Genomic DNA, 23,676 nt, shown 5'->3' with positions numbered 1-23,676 from the left:
CCTTAAGTTCCTCAGTGCTTGACGAGGCTGAGAAAAAGGCAACCCCTTCTCAGTGGGGCTGAGCTACTGTCCCCATTCTGGTGTAGACGTGATGCTGTTGGTTAAGCCCTGTGACACGAGGTTTTGAGGGCAAAACAGTGAAAAAGTTTGCGACTTATTTTCCCTCGGAAGACCGAAGCTACGTTTGGCGGGTCTATGTACCCATCAGTGCGAATGTGACTGTGTGTGTGTGTTAGTTTAGGGAAGCATGATAGAATGTAGATCCCGTCTCTACAGCTCAGGGGGAACTTTCTGAAAAGCAAAAGCAGATCGTACCATCTGTATTTCTGTCTGAAAGACAGCGTGTCTGTCCCACTCCAAGGAGACAGATGCGCCGAGACACCTGTGGGGTTCCTGCGTCCCCATCTCTCTTTGGGAATCTGAGAAATCACCTTCATTTCAACGTCTCTCTGCCGATGGAGGACCCCACTCCCTTTGCTTGTTCTGGTCTTGGTTTTCCTGTGGGAGCATCTAAATCGTCCTTGCCTTCCTGCCTCTTTGCCCTGTCGTCCTGAGGCTTGTCTACAACCTGGCACTTACATCATACAAAGCTGCTTTGGATTCATGAAGGGAAAAGGATTAGTTCTGTAAAGGATCACGCAGTGGATTGCGCAAGCTAGCAAATTATCAAATACCTGTGACTCTCGGTGCAGGGCTGAGACAGGTGTCACAGACCACCTGGTTGATCTCCTTTCTTTCTCTTTAAAAAAATTTTTTTTAATGTTTATTCATTTTTGAGAGAGAGAGAAGGAGCAGGGGAGGGTCAGAGAAAGAGAGAGAGAGAGAGAGACCCAGAATCGGAAGCAGGCTCCAGGCTCTGAGCTGTCGGCACAGAGCCCAACACGGGGCTCGAACTCATGGACCGCGAGATCGTGACCTGAGCCGAAATCAGACACTTACCCAACTGAGCCACCCAGGCGCCCGGAACTCTTTTCTCTTTCAAGTGCAATGAGACAGGAGAGAATTGCATCTTCTCTGGAGGGTCACCAAGAGGTAGAACATGGATTATCTGATTTCCGTTCAGAGGTGTTTCTACAGCAAAGTGCCAGTTGAATCTACAAAGAAGCCTTTGTTTAGAACTATGGAAATCTACTAGGTTTCCATATGATTGGCCAGTCAGTCACCTAGTAAAAATTTATAGAGCACCTCCACCCATGCTGGGTCCTGGGTACGGAGCAGTGACTACAAATTCAAGAGCACCATGTGGATTTAACCTCCAATGGAGAATATGAGCATTAAGGCAATACTTTCCAGCGTGTTGAGAGCAAAAGAGAGGAAGCACAGAGACTCACGGGGGCCATATAACAGGGGAGCAAGCCCAAGTGTTTCATGACTCAGGTCTCCACGTTGGGGCAAGGAGCTGTTTATCTTCGAGGAGGATGGGGCCCTTGAAGGCAGTGTGCGAGGGGAGCGTAGGAGTTATCTCATCGATGGCCTTCTGGGGTAATTCTGTTGGGTTGTGCCCATTTGGCAGAGGAAGAAACTGAGGGTAAGAAACTTGCAGTGATTTGTTTGGAGTCGCGCAGACTGGGGGTGCGAGAAGAGCCACATTGGGTGAGGGGCTGGGGCCGTGGTGGCTGCAGGGATAGTGGAGCCTGAGACCACCTCCTCCTGGGAGATGAGGGGTAGGCCAGCCCCAGGCACCATGGTAGGTACCTCACCCCCACCCTGCCAGGCTCCCTATGAAGCAGGTGCCAAGGGTCTGTACCCCAGCTCTCCTCTGCCAGAGAGGGTGCATCCTGCCCTCATTGTCCCTCCTGAGACATGGCCCTAACCAGAGGGTGTCTCTGGGGCCCCGAATTGGGGAATGTGGGGACACTGTCACTTTGCCAGAACGAGCTCTGGTTTTAGGTCACTTAAAACATTTTTTTTTAATCTGCATTCATTTTTGAGAGACAGAGAGACAGAGTGCGAGCGGGGGAGGAACAGAGAGAGAGGGAGACAGAATCCGAAGCAGGCTCCAGGCTCCGAGCTGTAAGCACAGAGCCCGACGAGGGGCTCAAACCCACGAACCATGAGATCATGACCCGGAGCTGAAGTTGGACGCTCAACTGACTGAGCCGTCGATATTCGTGTACATTTTAAAATATCCACTACGGTCAAGCTAGTTAACGTGCCCATCAGCTCACACAGTTACCATCTTGTGTGCAGAGGGCGGACATCACCAACGATCTACTCTCTTAGCACACGTCAAGCACACAAACGGTATCGTTAACTACAATCCTAGCACCACACATCACATCTCTGGCACTTACTTACCTTGGCGCAACTGAAACTTTGGATGGCTGAGTTTTCTTCCCGGTTTGTTTTACATTCTGGAGAAACACACAGAACATCACGTTACCGTCTTGACCATGTTGAGGGTGTGCCGTTCCGTGGTGTGACGGATGCTTGTACGGGACAGCCGTCACACCGCCCGCCTCCAGAACTCTCTTCACCTTGCAAGACGGAAGGTCTGCACCCTTTAAACAATAACTCTGGGGGGCAGTTTTGAACCTGAACAGAGGGCTCTTAACAAACGTGATGGCTCATTTGCATCTTTGCAAAGAGGGTTTGCATGTCTAAAAGAAACTAATAGGACATACAAAGAAACAAAAAATCTCCCCTTTTCTCACGTCTGTTCCAGAGCTGGGTTGAGGTTTTGGCTCTCTCGTTTTTTCTTCACGACTATTCTTGACTGCTGACACTTATTCCAGATTGGTGACATTTATTGAACACCTACCATGTGCTGTCCTCAATGCTTTTTAAAAATGTTTTATTTATGTATTTTGAGAGAGCGAGCGAGCGAGAGAGCTCATCCACGCGCCAAGGAGAGGGAGAGAGAGAGAATCCCAATCAGTGACAGTGTGGAACCCAATGTGGGGCTTGATCTCGTGTCTCTGGGATCATGACCTAAGCTGAAACCAAGAGTCAGACGCTCAACTGACTGAGCCACCCAGGTGCCCCTGTCCTCAATGCTTTCAATAGGAATAATCCCCAAGAAAACATGGGAGAGAAGATGTTGGTGGCATTTTTTTTAGCCCAACAATACACAGTGCAGCATTGTAGAAATGATGAAATAGGTAAACGAGAAGCATCTGACACCCTGTTGGGTAACCCTTACTCCACAAAGGAAAGAGGTAGAACCCTGCGTTGCTTGAATGGGCGTCTCCCTTTGTGAGCCTTGCTATTCTCGGGCGGTGAATGAAGGAGCTGGGCTGGATCAGGTCACGCAATCTAAAAGGGGCTGAGACAGAATTCAGACTCAGGTCCTCCGGACTCCAAAGCCAGTGCTCTCCCTGACGCCCCATGGGCTATTCCGAGATCTTAGTTACATGTGCTGTTGGATGGTAGACCAGTTTGCCCTCTGCGGGCTGCCACGGCCAGAGGACCAGAACGGACCAGAGGAGACGGCTGTGGGAGATCCGGGAGGGGCTAACAGACGTTAAACAGGACAGCACATTTTCTCATGAAACGGGAAATGAATTTATTTTACATTAAAAAAAATTTTAATGTTTATTATTTATTTTTGAGACAGAGGGACAGACAGACAGACAGAGCACGAGCAGGGAAGGGGCGGAGAGAGAGGGAGACACAGAATCTGAAGCGGGCTCCAGGCTCTGAGCTGTTTTGCCCTTATAAATACGCTGTTTTGTTTTATGGCCTCACTTATGCGTGTTACCAGGAGTCACTGAGGCCCCCGTTGCACGGAGACGTGTGGCTCGAAGGGCCTGCTGGGGTTCCCTTTCCCTCTCGTTGTGTATGTCTTCTAGCTGGATGGATGCTGGTTCCCCAGCCCAGCCCCTGCCTTTGGCCCTCAGTCTCCTTTTCAGTTCAGAATGAACCCCGCACGCATGCCCCAGACAGACAAACCGGCATCCTCTTCCAAATGGGTGCCCTTGGTGCCAACGTAAGGGAAAGAAGACAAAATGGCACGGCAGGGTCCTTGACTTACTCCGCTTCGTAGCCAAGATAGAAACTACAGATTATTCGCTCACTCTCGACAGTAATCACACGAGTACAGACCTTTGTCCACGGGTGACATTTGCCCTGGAGCACAGCGAGGGCAGGCCAACACCTGACTCAACGCTTTTGTTTCCCTTGCTCTGTGCCCTGATGTCGTTGGACGCGCGAACGCATCCCTCATCTCTGGCCGCCACATAGCACCGCAGACTGGGAGGTCTGAACCAACAGACGCTCACTGTCTCCCAGTTTCGGGGGCTGGGAGTCTGAGATTAAGGTATCCGAGGGGTTGCATTCTTCTGAAGCCTCTCCTCTTGGCTTGCAGATGGCCATCTTCCAGCGGTCTCCCATCTGTACCCGTCAGGACACCAGTCATGTCAGATAAGGTCCCATCCACTTGCCTCATTTTAACGCAATTACCTCCTCCAAGGGCCTTTCTCCAGATACTGTCATATTCTGAGGGACAGAGGGTTAGGACTCGGACATGGGGGGTGAAGGGGACACCGTTCAGCCTATAACAACGGAACGGGTGCTCATTCACCCAGAGGATCCTGAAGTGTAGGGAAAGTTTTGAAAGGAGTAGAGACTTACTTAAACTGAGTAACGCAGGCAGACGGTTCGAGGCTTCCCGATTCCTACAGAGCGAATGCCTCTGACTGCCACAGTCCTAGAAATGAAGGTAGCTTACAGAGAGACAAATTCAGCGTGGAGTCTGAAACTTCCTAGCCGGCCGAACACGGGAGGTGTGTTAGATTTACAAAGCCGGAAACCTGAGAACTCGGGGGATTCGGGATCTGGTATCTACACTTCCTTCAACGCCGCCTCCCACTGGTAGTAGTTAGGTACCCTCGGAAGATGGCACCCAGTGGGTGGTGGGACTCCGTTCCAGGGAAAGCAAGCCCTTTCTCCGCGTGTTGCCTTCTCCTTCCCACCACGAAATGCTTTCGTACGGAAAAGGCCATTTCCGTGGGCTGGTGAGGGGCACAGGCAGCCACTGAACCCCGGTTCCAACAGTCACCTTTGCCTCTTTAAGCTTAACTCCTACGTCTGAGCAGAGCTCAAACCCACACATGACCGAGCTCACGAACCCTAGAGCTCTCGTTCCAGATACGGGGAGGGCACGCAGAGCTGGGCACGCTCCCGGTCTGCGAATGTGCACGTAAACCCAGCCGGCCGCCGAGGCACAGCCACAGCGAAGAACGGCACAAGGAGAGGTCACGGGTCAAATCAAGTCACCGGAGCTTCGCCTTGAGATTGTTTGCTTTTGTCTGATTTCAACCATCCCGGTCCCTCGGGCTCGGGTCACGGATAGACTTGAAACCGCGGGCGGGGAAGAAACTTCACCGAGTGAGTAGACACACAATGCGTCTATTTAGGGACCAAGTTTCTCTCCCCCCCCCCCCCCCCCCCCCCCCGTGCAGAGTCGGGTCACGAGGTAACCAGTTTTTCCAGGGAAAGATTTTTTTCTTCTTCCCGTCTTGATAGGAGAGGGACAAATACTATTTACTAAAGGAAAGAAGAGAGAGAGCGAGCGAGCTTGTGTCCTGACCACAAAATAACAACCCCGTAGATCACACTAACTGAAGACTCCACATCTTATAAACACAGCACGCTGCATTACTCAGCACTGAGTTATTATGTTTCATTGCAGAGAGCAGCCGACTCCGAATACATTAATGATTCATGCTTGCCTTGGCAGAACATAATGTATACTAATCACACAGAACCAGGGTACAAGAGCACTTTAAATGCATTTGTCCAGTTAATAGTTCGACTTAATCTGATATTTCACTGGGTCACCGACCTTTTCATTGTAGGTAATGTACGGAGGAAAATGTATGGTCGGCACCGTGGTGAATCGACGGAGGGCTTTCTGGTTACCAAGCAACGTGCTCCTTAAGCTCTACGTCTGCATAATTCTGCCCAGACTTCTGTTGCTCTCGGCCGTTGAACTGAAGTGTGGCTCGGCGAGCTTGTGCGTGTGCGTGTGTGTGTGCCCGGGTGTGTTTTGGGGAGGGGAAGACACCACAGGCACAAAGTAGCTCATTGAGGCTGCTTTTTATAGGCATTAAGCAATAAGCTTCCATTATAAACAACCATGCCAGAGTTAATACTCAATAAACAGTATGGTTTATAAGCAATTAGGGACCCAGATCTCAAAAATAAGACAGTTCAGCAGAATGAGAGCAGCTACCCTAACAATGCTTAGTCAGATACATGGCTTGTTAAAAGTGTCATAATTCTCCTTTAAAAAACAATTAACAGTTTGGTGTATTCGGGTCCGCCAGGCGCAGTCTCTTAATCAAACGTGAACACAATCAAAGAGGCACTTCCCAGCTTTATGTAACGGACAGCCGCGTACCCAGAAAGCACAGTTGAAAAATTAAAGGGCGAATTGACGTTCCCTCCTGTCGATCAGACAGAGTCTGTTGAAGACATCAAGACAGGTCTGATAAATGCATTTTGTCGGGTTTTCAAAGAAAGCCAGCCCGCTACTCTATTTTCCCAATGTCTTTGTACTTCTTGGTAACGTTGCAGGTTAACAAAAATCTGTTTTCCAGTTCCGCCTTGAAATCGTGGCGGGTGATTGGAGACGCAACGCGCGTTTGCTGTGTGTTGTCTTGTGCGACCGTGAACGCAAATCCGTACTTCTTATCCTCTGCAGCCGCTGGGATTGTTTGGAGGTATTTTATAATTGGATTGGAAACTAAGTTAGAGATTTCCTTGACCTGCTGTATCGGAGGCTAATGCACCGTATTTTTAAATACACTTCTGAATGAGGTAAGCTTCCAACGCCATGCTGAGGTGCTGGGAAACTGGGCAGAGACGAATGGGTTGCCTTCCTTCCAGGGACTCACCATCCAAGACAGATTTATAATCAATGACACGTTTCCTTTTAAAGCACCATGAAATGAGCGTATCGTAGATCGATACTATTGGCATTTTAAAATCACTTATTTGACCCTTTTATCCAAAAAATATATATGTATTTTAAGTCAAGGATGGAGGGAAATGTGCAGGCAGACGAGGGAAAATATAGTGTGCAAAGGTAGTTGGTGGAAACGTCAAATTGAACACCGAATTTGAGACTTGGTTCATCTACTGTCCTTTCTCCCCGGCGTTAGGCATTTTAGAATGTTGTTCCAGGAGGCTAGCTGTTGAAATTCCTGCATTTTATGACTGGACCCCTTTCTATCCCGCTGAACGTGTGGATAACAGAACATCAACGTGTTCATACTTGTCAGCTCTGGGGACTCCGGGTTTGTCTGTGAGGCCACCAAACAGGATGGATAATTTCTGGTGGTCAGCGTCTCCCAATCGGTGATTTAACGGATCGCTCAACCCTGAAAATTTTGTGTATGCAGGTTTAGGGAAGAGAAATTAATATGAGGCAAAGCAATAACTGAGGGGGGGAAACGAGGTCTAAGGACTTCTTTAACAGACAGATAGAAATGTGCAGGCTGAAGACCAAATTTTGAATGAACCAAATTTTGGAAAAACTTCCAAGCCAATCGTTCAAGACGCGGAGTTAGTTCTCAGAGTCGGGATTTGAGTGCTATCAAGCGTGGGCTGAGAAAACTCTGTTTCCCTCCCCGTGGGAAGTTTAGAAGGCCACTGTGCCAACATCACGCAGTCTCCAGCTGCAAAAGTATATACATGGTCCCTAAGCTCACCATTGTTTGTGCGTTATTTTCCTTCCGCAGCTCTTCCCTGAGTCTTTTGTACCCTGCACGCCCCAGACATTATTCTCCGCGTAGGGGGAGGGCTTCTCACTGCCCTTTGCTTCATTTTCCCCTCCTCCTCTGTACCCATTCCCTAATTCTGAGCACGCAAGGGGAAGACCAGCTGTGAGGGAGTATCCCTCAGCGTTGGAGAGAAGATGCATGTGTGCGGAATCCTAAGGGATTATTCAGGAGTGAAAAATTTCCTCTCTCGTTAGCAGAGTGTGGAGGGTGAGCCGGAGTTTGGGGAAATATATGGCGGTAGAACTCAATCCACAGAATGGAGTACAGCGTATGCTTCTTCTCCAAACAGCTCCTTATAAATGCACCTGTTTATGTAAGGTTGCACAGTTAGAAATGCATTCCTTTGGCAGTAGGGTATGGCGAGAGGATCTCCATGAAGCCACAGTCAGCCACTCGCTGTAATTAGGCAGATTGAGTCCTCTGCAGTATACCGAGGGTGGACTGATCAGGAGTTCCCAGGGGCTGGTGCAGAGATCCAGAGTAGAGATACTTCCTCTCGATCCGGGAGGGGATTTGGATAAAGGAACAGTGTGAAGAAGCCGCAAGGATCCGAAACGGGACGTGGGGCAATGCTGAATGCAGTCCGTACTCCGTGAACAAGTTTCTCTAGGGTTTTCCCTGCTAGCCAGCTCCCCCTTCCAGAAAGTGCAGAGCAGAGTTACCAACCCCTGTGCTGCTTCCTCCCTAACTGACTTTGTTCCCTTGGAGTCAGCTTAGTCCTAGTGGACACTGAATTCTCAGTGGGGTGGGTGGCGGGATTTATCGAAGTGAGAAGCACAGTAATACGTATTGACAGTGGCAATGAAGAGGTCAATATTGACCTCCGGGGACAGTAAATCCTGACATTCGCTGAACCACGACGTCGATATTCCGAGGGTGGTGTCAGAAGATGTGCCCTGGATGTGCTCCCCAGAAGAAGCTGGAAACACCTTTTCAGGGAGTACGTGCCTGTAGCTTGGCTGTTTCACGTTTACGCTAACTGTGTAAAGTGTACAGGAACAGAGAGTTTTGGGGAAATGGCATTGCTGCTTTTTTTATTTTTGAAAAGATAAAGACACTATTGCCTATCAGAAACACATCTGCCTTTTAATTTTAATTTTTTAAAATATTTTTTAATGTGGAGTGCCTGAGTGGCTCAGTCGGCGAAGCGTCCGACTTCAGCTTGGGTCACGATCTCACGGTTCGTGGGTTCGAGCCCCGCGTCGGGCTCTGTGATGACAGCTCGGAGCCTGGAGCCTGTTTCCGATTCCGCGTCTCCCTCTCTCGCTGCCCCCTCCCCCGCTGGTGCTCTGTCTCTCTGTCTCCAAAAATAAACATTAAAAAAAATTTTGAAAATATTTTTAATGTTTACTTATTTTGAGAGAGGGGGAGGAGCAGCAAGAGAGGGAGAGAGAGAATCCCAAGCAGGCTCTGCGCTGTCAGCACAGAGCCGAACGTGGGGCTCAAACCCACAAACCTCGAGATCGTGACCTGAGCCGAAATCGGGGCAGATGCTCAACCGACTGAGCCACCCAGTGACTAATTACTTTTAATTTTTGACTGTGATGTCCTTCTTCTACGCAACACACAGGGAACAGGCGGGAGAGGCAGGAGGGAATGGCTGATCGGATCTGTGTGTGCACCAAGCTGTCCACGGCTCCGGCCGTCGAGGCCCCGTTACTCTCCCAAGCAGCGATGCACGTTCACGCATTGATTTTCCATCTACATTCTTTAAATGAAGCTTTCCTTCCCCCGATGAAGTATTAAGCCATTGAATAAAAACCAACATCAGAGAGAGTCTGTTAAAAAGAAACCTTCCCTGCCTGTCCTGGGTTTCACATAAATGGAATATTGTTCTTTTTGCGAGAGCAGTGCCTCGGACCCCGGTGCATGTCCACGCTGAGGCACCAGGGTGAGAGTCACAGCGTGACTTCCCCTGTGCTCTCTGGCCGTGGACGCAGCCTCGTGTTTCACAATTACTGATAAGGCTTTGAAAAACGAACGCCACACGTGTGACAAATTCCTATTCAGTAGAAGTGACTGGCACTCATTTCTCTCCCAAGAGCAGGTTATGATGGGGGAGAGGGGACAGGGGACCTTATGCTTTGGGCACCTGCAGGGAGATCGTGGCAAAGACCCGAGCAGGGAAAGCCAAGTTTCACCTGGAGTGCTTGCAAACACATTTCGAGCAATGATTGTGCTTCAGACACTGTGTAAGGACCTGGCATGGGTTCTTAATGCCCATTTCACAGATGGAGGGATAGAGGCAGAGGAGATGAGTAAGTTGTCCAAAGTAACAAGGCTAAACTGGGGAGCTGGGCAAGCCCAGGTCATCTGCCTGAGTGAGAGCCACGTTCTTCACGAAAGGTTCTGAAACTCAGCTCTGTCTTGCCTTCTCCCTAAAGAAGGTGGACCCATTGCAATTTGATTTCACACTTGTTGGCCCATGTGCAGCTCTGTGCTGATGACTTGAGTCCAAGTGGACAGAAGAACAGGCTCCAAGCTCAGGAGAGGTGCTCGGGCTCCTGGCCATGTCGTGGGGGTGGTTCCCAACTTGGATGGGATGTCCTCCTCCTCTCCTCCCTGTGCCCACCTCCCCGCTTTAAATTGGTCATGTTGGCGAAAGGGGTCGGGACCACTTCTCTCTAGATTCTTGTTCACTTCAGATCTGAGTCCAACCGTGGTGATTTCTTCTGAGCTTGGGACCTTGGGTTTATCCTGAAGTAAGGCAAATGCTGCAGAGAGAAGTCGAGGATTGGCCGGGCTCCTAGCGTCCTCCCGGGAAACACGGCCCCGCCAGAGGGCTTCCTTCGCCCATTGGGTCTGGGAATCTCTTCGTGGGTCCTGTCAGTCTGTCACACTCTGTCTCTCAAAAATAAATAAAATCGTTAAAAAAAAAAAAAAAAAAAAGGAAGACATTAAAGTCAGAGATCGTCCCAGAGGGAAATTCTGTGTTAAGAAACCTGTAACATGCAACCCGAGGACGCGGCTATGATGACCCAAACGTTGTCTGAAGACTCTCTTCCCGTCGTGTCCCGCTCCCAGACCCTCGCGACCCTGGTTCGCCAGCCTGCTGGGTACAAGGTCTTAGGTTCAGCGCGCGTGACTGCAAAACGGTCCTACAGATACCTTGCCTATTTGATAACTAACGCGAAACCAGCTGTAAGATTTAAAATTAAGCCGCAGCCCAGACGTACGTCAAGGGACGACGGGAGAAGCCAGACGTGGTCTATGCGTAGGTGGAACACGATGGGGCCTTAACGAAGGAGGAAATCCTGCCGCTTGCTGTAACACGGCTGACCCTGGAGGACATCGCGCCCAGGGGGATGAGTCATTCACAGGAGGACACGTAGCGCCCGAGTCCACTCACGTGAGGCACCCTCGCACTGTCAAATCACAGACTCAGCCAGGAGCATGATGGTTGCCAGAGGCTGGAGGAGGGGAGAGTGGGAACCCCTGGTTATTGGGCACAGGGTTTCAGATTCGCAAGAGGCTCGGGTTCTGGAGACGTGTTGCACCACCCGCATTATGGTTAATGCCAGGCCACGGACACTTACCAATGGTTAACACGGTGGATGTTGTATTGTGTGTTCTTTACCACAATAAGACATGATTACGGTGCACGTTCGCTCCTCTTCTACTGGGGAACATGCTCTTGAAATACTGAGCAGACAGTCGGTTAAGCGGCCGACTTCGGCTCAGGTCACCATCTCGAGGTCCATGAGTTCGAGCCCCGCGTCGGGCTCTGTGCTGACCGCTCAGAGCCTGGAGCCTGTTTCAGATTCTGTGTCTCCCTCTCTCTCTCTGACCCTCCCCCGTTCATGCTCTGTCTCTGTCTCAAAAATAAATAAACGTTAAAAAAATTTTTTTTTAAAAATACTGAGCAGAGGAAGCGAGACGCAGCGAAACAGAGAAAGCTCACTTATTTTCGTATTATTTTCCCTATGACAGAGGTCACGTTGGGGAAGGTGGGTTTGAGGATAAGGTTCTTGACTGTGGATTCTTTCCAGAAGCAGGGACGAAATGATGAGATGGCTTACCCCGCTTCTAGACCCGGAAGGATAGGGACCCACCGGACGTGGGTGACCTTTGATGGGCACTCCCTCCAGCACACCAGGCCTGCGGAAGCCCACGACGGGCGCTGCCTCCTTTCGCCCCCGGCTCCGGGGTCGCGAGCGTTCACGTCCAGATTGGAGAGCTGAGGCTCGCGGAGGGGCGGAAGGAACTTGCCCCCGGCTGGTAACTGCAGGCCTGCATCCCAACCGCCAAGTTCTTCGAGGCGATTGTTTACTGCGCCGTGAACTGCCTCTTGAAAGGTTAACTTTGATTAATCTCGCCCCTCGTGCATGCCCGTTTGTTCAACGGCTCCGGGGCCATCTATCCTGCTATCAGCCCGCATCCACTTCTCCAGCTCATTAACAAAGATATAATAAGGAATTCCTGTCTGTCCCCGGGGCACAGACCTACACCAGGCTCCTGACATTTCCCCGGCTGACAGATTCCTAACAAACTTGCGTTAATTAGGGATATTCCAAATCACCCCCTGGACGCTCTGTACTGAAAATCCCCTGGAGCACACCAGACCTACCCATTTGCCTCGTCTGGAATTCACCTTTGCTTCTTTTGGCAAGGCCCGGATACCCTTCGCCCGCCGTCTGTCTTCTGTCCCCCGGCCCGCTCCCTTCTAATTGTGGCAATATTTCTGAGACCAGATCTGTAAGCTCATTTCCTCCCTTCGGCTCTCCATCGCAGGTGCTTGGCGAGCTAGAGTCCCTGAAAGAGTAGCACGTATATCTTCTCCTCTGTTGGCTTCCTCTTCCTTTTCAAGGATGCTCACCCATTTTTCTGACGGGAAAACCAAGGACCTAGGAGTTGAGTGGTTCTTTGCCAGTTGTTAACGTTACATTCATTTTCTTAAGCAATGGCCTTGTGTCTGGTCCATTTTATTCCTCGACTTTGATTATTATTTTTTAATGTGCTTTCTGTTCTTTGTTCCTGCCATTTTTCACGAACCTGAGCTCCTTCTGGCCCGTGGCCTCTCAGACGCTACTCTCAGAGGTCGCAGTGTCTGGTGTATTCCTTGCGCGGTGGTTAGGTGTGAGCGGATATGACTTCCTTTGCGTCCTGAGCCGTGAAGCTGCTAGCAAGGTAGGTCAAGTGTAGGCGCACGCCAGGACTGGTAAAATGAATGTGGTGCGATGTTCTGAGAGTTGAGGCCTCCCTGGCACTTCTGGTGTCTTTGTGCTCCTTGAGGCCAGATTTGGAGAGCATCTCGGTTCTCCGGCTGCCTAGGTGATCAGTCCCAGCTGACAACCACCCCGCCCCCCCTCCCCGGGTCTTGGGAGCCGTGGCCGTGGCTTTGACCTGCTCGCCACACATTGACCAATGGAATCCTTGGCTGCGGATCGTAAGGGATCTGCTGATAAGCTGGTGATGCAGTAATTCATCTGCGTGTGAATTGATGAAAAATTCAAAATATCCAACTATACACCTTAGAGGATTTCAGACGCTAACCGCAGTCCCATTATGTAGAAAGCTGGAAGTCGTATGAATCCTAATCAAGCGATAGTCCTTCGGCCCTTGGTCAGACTCCCAGAGCAATAATTTATAAGCAGTAAAATCAATACTTTGTCAAATTGGTTGACACTTCTCCAAATCTACAGGGGAGAAAACGAACAAACAAACGCCTGTTCGCTCTAGCGGAGGGACAGACGTGGAAGCCGAGAAATCACAGGAGAATCTGTTGTTTGCTGCAACTCGGACTGACTCAGAGCCCCAAGCCTGCCAGGCTGGCAGCGGGTCCCCCTCTCCCAGACATGTGTTCAGAAGGCAGCACTACCAAGTAATGCGTGTGATGGGATTATTTTTAATTCCAGTGGCAAATTCTGCTCCTTGGCTTATTCACTGACCCCGCAATGTGACAATGAATCTATTGTAAACTCACTTGGGTTCTGAAGAAATTAATAATTAATATCATGAGAGATCCAATACGACGTGATGGCAGAAGGTAATCCATTCTTCTCCCTCGCTTTTCTTCCCGCCTCCCCGTTCCTGTACCGTTTCAAGACTAAATTTCATCTTTATCCAGGTAACACGCGGATGTCGTTGGAGGAATCCAGTACCCGTAGTTCTGAGAGACTTCTATTGAAAAATGGCTTGTGTTAGGGTGAGCAAGAGACAGAACCTGGCGAAACGCGTGGGCGCGGGTGGTTTCATTGGGAGGTGCTTCCCAGGAGCACTGACTGAGGAGCTGGAAAGTGGGAAAGGAAGGGGAGGGAAGGAGCCCGTCGGGGAGCGGTGATGTGCGGGACAACTCTGTATGCAGCTGGGGTTTAACCCCACCAGACGGCTCTGGGGTTGGGGTAGGACACGCCTCAGGGTTGACCCACCCGAGGGCTGAAGGGTTTGGAATATTCACCTTACACTTCCCACCCGTGATCGGTGTGAGGGGCTCTGGGAGCATCAGGCCCTCGGCTCTTCACCTGTCCCCGCGGCTGAGCCCGCGGGGGAAGTGTTCCCAACCTTCCAGCAGGTGCAGGGAGCAGGGGCGCACAGCCGTCTCCTGAGAGCCCTGACACAGCTCTCTGGTGTCCTTCATCGTCCTCACCCCATCCCCATGATAAGAAGCCGCATCCAACCTTTTAGTTTTTCTAATTGCCTCTATATTTCCCGGTCACGCACATACACTACCGTTCGTTCATTTATGATTTTAGATAATATCTTGCCTTTTTGATCATTTGAGGGTCTCGCTCTCTTCAACTGTCACCCCGCCCCTGTTTTCTCTTCCTCCGTCTTCCCCTGTGTCAAACGGTGGCTATGTCAATCAACGGGAGGACACCGTGTAAGGATTCCCACTAATGAGTCAAGAAGCATCTTACGCTACTTTGTTATTGTTGGAATTGTGGCCTCATTTTTCCACTTGCCGAGTTTCCTATGCACGTATCACTAACTCTTTCCAGATGCTCTGACACATCTGGCACATGCCTGCTAACGACCTTGCCAGATGCTTGCGGACGCTTCCAGACAATCCATCGGTTCTGTCCTGCCGCCCACTGGGGGTGTCCTCTGTGCTCCCCCTCTTCTGTCCGGTTTGCTTTCGAAGCCTGGCACAGAGCCGAGTCGCTGGGACTTTCCTGTGCCGCTGTCCCGGAGCCTGTTGTCTCCGTCCTAGGCCTTCCTCTTTCTTCGTCCCTAGTTGAGGCAAAACATGCCATCGTGAGGAAGCAGGCAGGACTGCTCTGTTCCCTGGAACAGCTTCTCTGCAGGCCACCATTTCTGCAGAGTGTCTGGGAGCAAAGTGAGCGGCTGAGGCCAGAGTCCTCAATCTCCAAGCGCAGTTGTCACTTCACATGTGGTTTCGGCCTAATGTTGCTGCCGGCTATGCCTGGTGTCCCCAGGTCCCAAGCGTATTTCATTCATTCATTCATTCATTCACTCATGCATTCATTCAGACAGGAACCCTCTTGTCTGCTGCTGCAGAGAGGGAGGGGTGCTACCTGGCTGCAGGGGTTGGGGTGAGCAGTACTGAAGGGGGGGTCCCCACCCGTACCGTGTACGGATTTGAGACAGGACCGGGCCGTTGTCGGCTTACCCCGATCTTCCCTGTTCGAGCTACCCTCTCAGCACGTCTGTACCCCGAGGGGAGACGTGTCACTTCTCATAAATGTTGCCCCTTTGCAGGCACCCTACTGTCTGTACCCCGCATGTCTCAGCACTCCCAGCTCAGTGAGTTTCGACAAATGCTTATACCCATGTCTCCGATACTTCGTCCAAGAATATTTCCTCCTCTGTTCAACACCCTTATTGCGAAGGGGTCCTGCCCCCCCCAACCCTGAGACGTGATCGGCACAGTGCCGTCTTTTGTACGGGTGGAAACGCTGGAGCGGAAAGGCGAAAGGCTCTTGAAAACGGGCGTTTGGGAGCCTGCATGTATTGAGGACTTTGGGGAAAATGCAAGCTTCCACTAGACGCAGCCCTCCCGTCCAACAACGTCCACCAAAATCTTGTCGCCGAGTCTTGCCAATGTATGGAAACGTCATCAGAAATGGGATCCCTGGATTCACATATTAACGGGACTGGGAAAAGGTGCAGTTGAACCAGACCGAAACCCTATCAGCCTGCACCTCTTCCCATCTCTGATCTGGAGCCTCCGAGATCTCACTGATCCGCTGCTTTGATCTGTCAGGAGGGGCTGTCATTTTCCCCGAGAGTAGTCTGCGGGAGCCCCCGCCGCCTCCCGTCACCTTGCACAACCCCGCACCCTGCCATCGTGTCGCGGTCTCCGCATCCAGGCTCCGGTCTAAACTGCACACTCCTGCGAATCTCACCCGATAGCCCACAAAAAGACCAGCTTCCTCCCCCGCCAGTGTTCCGGTCGTCACTCAGGCTAAAAACCTGGGTGTCACGTAAAAACGTCCCCCTTTCTACATCCAGCTTATCGGTCACTCCTGCTGACCCATCTCGACACGTACAGCCAGGATGCGACAATTTCTCAGCTGATCCGCGGGTATCACCTGAGTCCGAGCCACCTTCCCGGGCCTGGTCTATGACCACATCCTAACTGGATGCTCTCATCCCACACCTGCTCTTTCCCGTCTGCGCCCCGCGCAGCAGCCAGAAGGGTCCTTCCAAAACACCTTCCCATCACCTGGGGCAAAAGGCTGAGTCCTCACGATGGTTTGACAGCCCGTCAGCCCTTCTTTTATGTTTTTTAAGCTTATTTATTTATTTGAGAGAGAGTGTGCATGGGGGAGGGGCTGAGAGAGGGAGAGAGAGAGAGAGAGAGAGAGAGAGAGAGAGAATCCCAAGCAGGCTCCATGCCGTCAGCACAGAGCCTGACACGGGGCTCGTACTCACGGACCCCGATCATGACCTGAGCTGAAACCAAGAGTCAGACGCTTAACCGACCCAGTGGCCCAGGCGCCCCTGCCCCTCCCCCGTCAGCCCTTCTTCACCCGCCCCTGCCCCTGGCTCTGCCCCCGCAGTCTGTATGCCACCTCTTCGGGCACACCTGCACAGGCCTACCTCGTGCTCACTGCTGCCCCTGCTTGGAAAGATTTACTTTAGGTTTGCATCAGGCTGGCTTTCTTGCTTCACTCCAGTGTCTGCTTGGTGTTTGCCTTGACCTCCACCTGTTTAAAACCCTCACCCTCTCTCCCTTCCTCATGCTGCTTGGGTTTTCTTCCCAGGACTCATCATCCTGGCTAGTTTTACACACACACACACACACACACACTCTTGCTGGTGTACTGTCTTCTTCCTCCACTAGAATTGAAGTTGATGCAAAGGGCTCTTTTGGTACTGTCTACTCCAGGTCCCCCAGCACCTCGAATAGCTGTGTGCATGTGGCAGGCATACAGCAGGTGCTTGATAAATGCATCGAGGAGCTCCTCTTTTTGGCGTATCGCTTTGCCATGCTTCATCCCGCACAGAGCTGCCGGGTCTCACCCCATGCTTGCTCCCTGGGACTTTCGTGTTTCTGCCTGTTTTCCGGGCGTTTTGTGAGTTTGCTCCTTCTTACCTGTCCGGCTTGTGTCCCACTCTTGGAATCCTCTGGTCCAGCCACTGGCCGTCGCACACACCTTGACTGGCACTTACCCTCCTGAATAACGGAGCCGCCTTTCCCAAAAGCTTTGCTCCTTTTCAAAGTTCCCCACAAAATTAAAAATGGAATTGCCATATGATCCAGCAATCCCTGGAAATATGCCCCAAAGGATTGAAAACAGATCTCGAGGAGATCCTTGCCCACCCGTGTTCATAGCAGCATTAATCACAATAGCCAAGAGGTGGAAATAACCTGAATGCTCGCTGACACACGGATGGAGGAAGAAAGTGTGGTCTATACGTACACGCATATTGTTGAGCCTTAAAAAAGGAAGGAAATCCTGCCACGTGCTGAAGCATGGATGAACCTGGAAGACATGACACTGAGTGAAATGTGCCAGCCACAGTAGGACAAATATTGTGGGATTCCACTTACGCCTGGTGTCCGAAGTAATCATATTCAGGGGCGCTGGGGCGGCTCAGTCGTTTGAGCATGTCTTTTGATTTCGGCTCTGGTCATGGCATCCAGCCCTGTGTCAGGCTCTGCGCTCAGTGTGGAGCCTGTTTGGGATTCTCTCTCTCTCCCCCTCTCTCTGCCCCTCCCCCACTCTCTCTGTCTCTCTGTCTCTGTCCCTGTCTCTCAAAAAAAAAAAAACTTTATAAGGGCACCTGGGTGGGTCAACTCTTAATTTCAGCTCAGGTCATGATCTCACAGTTTGGTTCATGGGATTGAGCCCACGTCAGGCTCTGTGCAGGGAGGAGTCTGCTCGGGATTCTCTCCCTCCCTCTCTCTCTCTCTGCTCCTCCCTCAGCTCTCTCTCTCTCGCTCTCTCAAAATAAATAAATAAACTTTAGAAAAGATTTAAAAAATAAAGTAGTCCTATTCATAGAGACAAAAAGTAGAACGGTGGTTGCCAGGGGCTGGGCGGAGGGAAAAGGAGAACTGGCCAGGATAGTCCAGTGCAGTATAAACTATATCTGTTAAACTGTAGTCTAGTTTCCGTTTTGTAAGGTGAAAAGTTATAGAGTTCTATTGCACAGCAAGGTGCATATGGTTACCACGACTGCTGTACCGTACCCTTAAAAATAGTTAAGATGAGAAATTATGTTTTATGGGGTTTTTTTATCACAATTAAACAAAAACCAGATTTGGCCTTTTCCTTCCCAATCGTTACTTATCTTTACAGTTTCAGCCCAGATGTTCCCAGATCGCTCCCACCCGCCATGTTCTTTCTCCTCCCCAGACTCTTACTACATCTTATTCTTGGACATCCAGTGCCTCACCGAATTTTGCCCCACTCGTTTTATGGATTTGGGTAACTTTCCCCAGGGAGACGCCCGTCTCAGGCCCTGTGTTTTTGTAATCTGAGCCGCGTAGACACCAACTGGGTTGTTCCGTAACGATCTTTGATGGATGATAATCTGGGATAGATGGCATCCGGTCAGTGGTAATTCTCTTTTAAGATCTTTGGACAGAGTACATTTGTAACCATCCTGGATGGTCCCCACCTGTAGTGACCCTGCTTAATATTTCATTGGTCCTTAACTTTAGTCGCAAGTTGTTACAGAAACCAACCTTTGCTTTCCCTTCTATATATCTCTAAGCGCCCTTTGCACTCACTACTATTTTTGAAAATCCTTACAAATATTTGGACACTTCTGGGCAAACACCCATTTAGAAATCCACCTCTTGAACTTGAGGAGATTTTGACATTAACAAAATTAAATGATGTTTTCCTGAACTCTCGCTGCTCTTCTGTTCTCTTTCGACAATTCTATTCTAAACACAAATAATGTCACTTCGGGAAAGAGGCACTGACATTTTCCTGACCGAGGCACCTTTAATAATTTATTACCACCAAATATCCTGATATTGTTGAACTGAAAGATCAGAACATTTAGGGATATGTTTAGAGCTAACTCCTCAGTGAAATGAATCATTTATATTTTGTGCCATTTTCGAGAGAGAGAAGAAATGGCCCAAAGTCACAGCATAGGTATATGTATATTTCATATTTTTGCTGCACGCACATTAAAAATCATCAATATTTATTCCTCAGAAAACAAGGAGAATGTAAGAGTTGATTGGCTGGTACTGAGGAAAATCACCTGTCTTTGGAGGGGTAAAGCAACCACAGACGGTGAATTCTATGTTGTTGGGAAGGTGGAAAATGAGGGTTTTCTCATGAATGTTTCTCCTGCTCACCAAGGTCACTGCCACCACCTTGTACGTTTTATCAGACACTTTACATTACCTCCAGGATAGAAACTTTGGTTTGGCAACATTAAAACCCTCAGATAATGGTGGAAAACACTATACCCACAAGCCATACATCTTGTGAACACAAGTGGACAAAATGTTTCAATATCTGGATCTCCTTTCCAACTTGCAAAATACCTTTCTGATCTGTATTTCTATATAGTATGAGTTGGCTTAGGCTGCATCATCCCATGAGGACTTTAAGGCTTTTGTTGATATTTTCATTGGCCTTAAGGTTTTAAATCCCAGCTCGAGGGGATCCCTCCTGGACACTGTCACCCGTCTGGACTGATCATGACCCAGCTGAGGAAGCCAAGGGTCTTTCAGAGACACCGTACCAATGTCTCAGGTCGACCAGGAGAAGGAAAAAAAAAATCCAAGTTTATGGCTCCCATAAGAAAAAAAAGACTTTAAAATAGATGCATATGTTAAAACTCTGTGTTGCAGATGAAAATGCTGCCAATCAGAGTTGTGTGGTTTTTGCAATGCCGTGTGTGTGTGTGTGTGTGTGTGGTAAGAGGGAGTTGGTAGAATGATAGGCAGGCGGTCTTACAAAAATATCATAGAGAGATGGACAGATGTCAGCAAAATTGACCCCAGGACACAAGAAACTTTCAGCATCTCAAAAAATCCATCCTGCTCTCCAGTGAGCTGCTGATCATTTAATGATATGATTGGTCATCCTTTGAGCTCTGGATGACTTTGCCTTGCCTAGTTCTGGTTGTGCAAAAACAAACATTTACTGGGATCTAATGTGCATCTGGCACTGTCCTGGGTCTGAGACCACGTTGCCTAAAGTAATGGAGTTTCTGCTCTCAAGGTGGCAGGTGAGGAAATAGATTCACTGTGCCGTGTGTTCTGTTTCCGCCTCCCAACCAAAACCACACGTATGAAAAATATTTTCCCCAAGTCTTTTGATGGATTTTTAGTATTGTTTATGGCCCTTAGGTTTTTAAAAATTTATTAGCATCAAATCTCAGAAGCTGGTTCTACAACTGGGAGGCGTGTATTCCTTCCCTCTTTGATCACGTGATTTGATTGTTCCTTAAAGGATTTCCTTTCCATCCTTAAGAGCGTTTTCTTAATTTTTTTTTTTCTGAGAGATGCCGATTCTGTTGTGTATCTCAAATCTAAGAGAGAGTGAAGTGACATTCAGATTCCCAATCCACTGGGGATTGTCTTCCTTCCATGGCCCAGTCTCCATGCGTGCTTCCCACAGAGTTACCACATCTGGCCTCCCTTGTGCTCTTGACTTTCCTTCGGGTTTTTTGATTTGCTCATGACTTTGTCAGTTTACCAAACTCTGATTCTTTTCATGGGGACTCTGTTCTGCCCTGTCCCTTGTAGCGATTGTTTAGGATTTATTCACCAATGGTGGCTACGTCATCATGACCACAGACTCCTCTTAGCACCCTTAATTCACCCGTTTTATAGCTGGAGTAAACTCGGTCCCAAAGCCTTCAACGAGCACATAGGGGTCTTTATGCAGATTAAATTAAACAATATTTGTGCAACATCGAGCGCTATGTTAGTCCTTTATATCGTCTTTATATGACATGTTTCTGAATTCCAAGTCAACTTGGACGCCATGCTCAAAAGCATTCTCATGGGCCCCCTAAACTAGGGTCAAGGGATCTGTACTCACTGATAGGAAGAATTAAAGCATCAGGTTGTCTTTCTGGGATCTCAGTCTGGCTCCATCACTAAATAGATTTGCGACCTTGAGAAAGTTACTTAAAAAAAAAAAAAAATCTCTCCGTGCCTCAGTTTCCCTGTCTGTAACTTCTGAGAGTAACTGCTCAACAAGGATAATTTATAGAAACCTCTTTGCCAAGTGGCTGCCACACAATAAATGTCCAGTGTGTTTTCACTCCACATCTAATAAGCAGGGTGATGGTATCGTGGATGGAAACGTTGCTTAAAAGTGAGGTTGTCAAACATTTGCAAGAGGCCTACAATGTGCAAGAGGTAGGCTTCTGGAAAAGTGAAAGCGCACCGGTCAGTCTCCCTTTCCGTAAGCAGTTTCCCATTATTTGGGGGAACAGTTCGATGACAACGTAAGAAACAATACAGGGGAACCTGGGCGGCTCAGTCGGTGAAGCGTCCGACTTCAGCTCAGGTCATGATCTCGCGGTCCGTGAGTTCGAGCCCCGCGTCGGGCTCTGTACTGACAGCTCAGAGCCTGGAGCCTGTTTCAGATTCTGTGTCTCCCTCTCTCTGACCCTCCCCCATTCATGCGCTGTCTCTCTCTGTCTCAAAAATAAATAAACGTTAAAAAAAAAAAAAAAAGAAAAATGAATTCCCGCAAATGCACCAGATTCAACGGTCATCATGACGGCACCACATCTGTGTCATCTCTATCCCTCTTCTGGCCTTAGCTGAGGGATTTTAGAACAAAGTCTCCCTGGCATCATGCCGTCTCATTCTTACACACCTTGCCCTGCAAGAGGGCCTCTAGGGTCACACGCATCCTGGGCACGCCCCCAGCCTGTGTTACCCGGAGTCATATGGCTGGGCCTAGGAGGAGGCGGGGACACCGGGTTCCTCTAAATAATGAGAAATACATCCAGAAAATGCCAAGCCCAGGAATGATGCCCGAGTGCATGCAGGGACCGGGGACGGGCCTCACCTGGAGCGAGTGCCGGGTCACCCCCAACACCCGGCTTTTCCACGGCCGATCAGCCCGCTCCCTGAGCCAAGCTCGTCAGGGCCCCCGACATGGAGAAGGAAATGAGTCCAGATTCGGTTCTCATTGTGTCTCTGACGAATGAGGGCATTGTTCGAATCACGATCCTTGGTATTTTCTAATGCCCTGTCTGTGATCAAACCCTCCAATTAGGCATCTTTTCAGCTGGGGGTTTGACTCGTTTGGGGGCCATGAAATCAATGTAGTGCATCAATGTCAGATTAAAAGAGAGATATAAAATATCAGAGTGCCTCGGGAGCCTGGGTGGCTCAGTTGGTTGAGCGTCCAACTTCGGGTCAGGTCGCGATCTTGTGGTTCGTGAGTTTTAAACCTCGCATCGGGCTCACGGCTGTCAGCACAGAGCCGTTTCAGACCCTCTGTCCTTTTCTCTCTCTGCCCCTCCCCTGCTTGCACTCTCTCAAAAATAAAATTAAATTAAAATATCAGAGTGCTATGCAAATACGAAGGGGATTTTTTTTTCCCAAAATACTGTTTCAATTACATATGTGAGTGTACCAGGCTTGAGAAACAGCAGTCTAGGGAATGTTCACACTAGTCCCTCTGCCCCTACTTTTCTACATCCTGTGTTGACAACTCATACTGCAATTCTGTCTTTTAGCACAATGAAAGGGTACTGACCCTTACCTAAAGGCCCTCGAGACTTGGTGTTCTCAAAGAAAAGTTCTTTCATGAGATCCATAGTTGATAAAGTGATAAAGGTCGTGAGTCAAGAGGGCCCTGTCATGGCACATTTGGTCTCGACTTTGAAGGATTACTGTGTTAACATTCACTGCTTTCTAGTTCACCTGGAAGGTCGGTGTTGGGAGGGGGAAAAAGTCTGGCCTTTAGCCCCTCAAGCTTCTAGTCTTGGAGAGGGAATCTAGGACAATATGGAAGGTGAAAGGTCAGGGTTCAACACCTACCCTAATTTTGGATTCCCACAGACGGAGATCGCAGAATAATTCCATATTCAGAAAGAACCCAGCCCGTGTTCACAGTATGACTCATGTGTCCACTGAAGTTAAGAATTGCCTTCCTCGGGCAATTTTCTGGAATCCAAACCTGAAGACGAGTTTGCCGTATTAGCGTCATGGGGCTGCTATAACAGAATACCGCAAATGGGGTGGCTTAACGCAACAGAAACTTCTTCTTCCACAGGTAGGGAGGTTATCAGTCCAAAACCAAGGTGTCCGCAAGGCCATGCTCCCTCCAGAGGGAGAAGCTTTTTTGCCTCTTCCAGGTCTGGTGACCTCAGGCATTGCTTGAGGCATTGTGACTGCTTCACTCAACCCCTGCATCTGACTCCAGTGGCCTTCTTCTCTCTGTGTGTCTGTCTCTCTGTGTCCCCCGCTGTTCCTTTAAGGACATTAGTCTTTGCATTTAGGCCCGCCCCGTCCACATGAGCTCATAGCAATCCCTGAGTAATTACGTCTATAAAGACCCCATTTTCAAATAAGGTCCCATTCTGAAGTTCCGCATGG

General features: G+C 49.5%; 1 protein-coding gene across 2 annotated transcripts in view; it reads right to left on the bottom strand.

Moving 5' to 3' along the window:
- The window catches only part of PFKFB3 (6-phosphofructo-2-kinase/fructose-2,6-biphosphatase 3), a 952,670-nt gene that overhangs the window by 44,612 nt on the left and 884,382 nt on the right, over positions 1 to 23,676 (bottom strand). The window contains exon 16 of one of the 2 annotated variants that reach the window (XR_007456893.1): positions 12,072 to 12,083. The exons of the other annotated variant lie outside the window; for it this stretch is intronic. The gene's annotated coding sequence lies outside the window, so the exon portion shown is untranslated. Of the gene's footprint in view, positions 1 to 12,071; positions 12,084 to 23,676 lie in introns of those variants that run through there. 2 annotated transcript variants of the gene reach the window in all.

This window comes from Panthera uncia, chromosome B4, assembly GCF_023721935.1.
Source record: "Panthera uncia isolate 11264 chromosome B4, Puncia_PCG_1.0, whole genome shotgun sequence".
Classification (NCBI taxonomy): Eukaryota; Metazoa; Chordata; class Mammalia; order Carnivora; family Felidae; genus Panthera; species Panthera uncia.
Note: the sequence above shows the minus strand (reverse complement) of the source record. Positions and strands in the feature narration are given on the sequence as shown.